This window comes from Pongo pygmaeus, chromosome 2 (genome assembly GCF_028885625.2).
Source record: "Pongo pygmaeus isolate AG05252 chromosome 2, NHGRI_mPonPyg2-v2.0_pri, whole genome shotgun sequence".
NCBI lineage: Eukaryota > Metazoa > Chordata > Mammalia > Primates > Hominidae > Pongo > Pongo pygmaeus.
The window spans coordinates 109,131,556-109,133,528 of NC_085930.1; the positions used below are offsets into that span (position 1 = coordinate 109,131,556).

The 1,973-nt window shown below is 47.3% G+C and overlaps 1 pseudogene; it reads left to right on the plus strand.

The window, feature by feature from the left end:
• Positions 1 to 505: 505 nt before the first annotated feature.
• On the plus strand, positions 506 to 1,699 carry LOC129032893 (etoposide-induced protein 2.4 homolog; annotated as a pseudogene).
• The last annotated feature ends 274 nt before the right edge of the window (positions 1,700 to 1,973 follow it).

Below are 1,973 nucleotides of genomic sequence, written 5' to 3' on the forward strand. Positions count from 1 at the left end.
GGCCAAAGATAACTGGGGTGGAGCAGTTTTTTGTATGGCCCCACTCTCCAATCAGGCAGAGGCCAACATTATAACCTTATTGGTACAAACTGAAGAGGAGGCTTCTACTACCTTTTTCATAAGAAATCAGTTGGAAACCTTTCCACAGGGCCAAAACAAATTTAGAGCAGTGCTTCTCAACTTTAATGCATGGAAGGACCACTTGGGAGCTTTGCAAAAATCCGATGCCTGAGCACCACCTACAAGATTCTGATTTAATCGGTTTGAAATAGGGTAGAGAATTGCATTTAAAAAAATCTCCCTGTCTCTGCAGCCCAGGTATGGCCAGTGTGGGCACAGCACCCCATCCCTGGGAGCGCCCCGGCGGAGCAGGCTGCCTGGCACAGAGGAGCCAACTGGGCCCGTGGTGGGCGAGGGGCCAGGCTGGAGCCATGGTGGCAGAGCTGTGGGGTCCTTCATGATGAGAGATTGGGGGCACTTCTATCTCCTCTGCATAGTTGATAGTTTGGGTACTGACGACATGGCTGACAGTGTCAAAACCTTTCTCCAGGACCTTCCCAGGGGAGTCAAAGACTCCATCTGGGATATTTGTACCATCTCCAGCTAGACGCTCCAATCCATCAAAAGAGAGGAGCAGCGTGGAAGAAGGGCAAGCATTGTCCTGGCACAGAGAATACTCCAGAGTATAGAGTGGGAGCAAGCGAGTGAGCCAGCAAGTGTTGGTAGAATTTTCCAATGTTGCACTTGGAGTGGTGGAGTGCTCTGGTTCAGTCTACTCTTGCTTATCGAGTGTTTATTCCTGGGCTTCAGTGAGTAACAGCGTGAATTACTTATGATCCATCACTGTGTGGAGATGCTTGGTCATGGCTGCAATTTTTCCTCGTATAAATTTCCAGGGCTTTTTGGATGCTCCCTTTGTTCATGCCTAGCAAAGTTGTGAATGTCATTTGGTTCCAAGACACAGCTGACCTGGCATTTGAAGCATCAGGGAGGAAGCCTCACCCATTCCCTAGTGTCCACAAAATAACTGCTGACATGCTCTCCAATCTTTTGCTGCAGGCTCTTTTCCCCATTCAGGGAAGGTCTGTGAGTCTCTTTCCCACCCATCTTGTTGGTCAGCTGGTTACTCTCTGGTGTTTGTCTCTTCTTGACTCATTCTACTGCTTCAAATATGGTTGGTTCAATAAAGGAATTGAAATGCACCAGCGGTTCCTCTAACATAGAGAGGAACTGGCTTTACTACTTTGGGTTTGGTTTGCCCTTGGCTTTTCTCACAGCAATGCAGTCCTCATATATTTTCCATGGCTGCCTTTTCTCTATCCTCTTTCCTTTATTCATTATCAGTGCAATGAGGCAAAGATCCCCGGCCAAGCATACCTCTTTGAGTTGCACCTCTCCTCCTTCGTGGTCTTTTTAAGCAACAGACTCTTCCACAAGACACTCTCACCTGCAGTCTGCCTTGAGCAGCTCAACCTCTGCAGAGAAGTTCCCTTCACCACATGTATCTCCACCCAAACTGAAGGCTACCGCAGGCCTGAGTCACCTACCATCGAGGGGATGGGTGGGATTGGAAGGAGGCTGTGGCAACTCTTTTCCCAGTTCACCTCTCCCTGCCACGGAAGGCACGATTCATTCTGCCAAAGGCCCTGTGCATATCCCTTCTCTGAGGAATTGGAATCTTTATCTCTGGTGCACGTAAGGTAGAATCTTCCTGACACCAGTGTGTGGATTTTTAACATCACTGAGAGTCTGAAAGGACCACAGTTTTTTTAGTGTTTTTTTTTTTTCTACAACTATTTTTCTAGCATTTGCCAGTCCCTATGGCTGGACTGATTTGAATATTTTGTTTTTCTCCCTGTGCCATTTACCTTCCCACCTTTCCTTCCTGCCTTCTACCACCCTTGGGTGAATGAAATTTGTAATTCCAGCTGTTGCATCTTGTGGATTTGTTATTTTTGTTGTTTTTCTGTGAA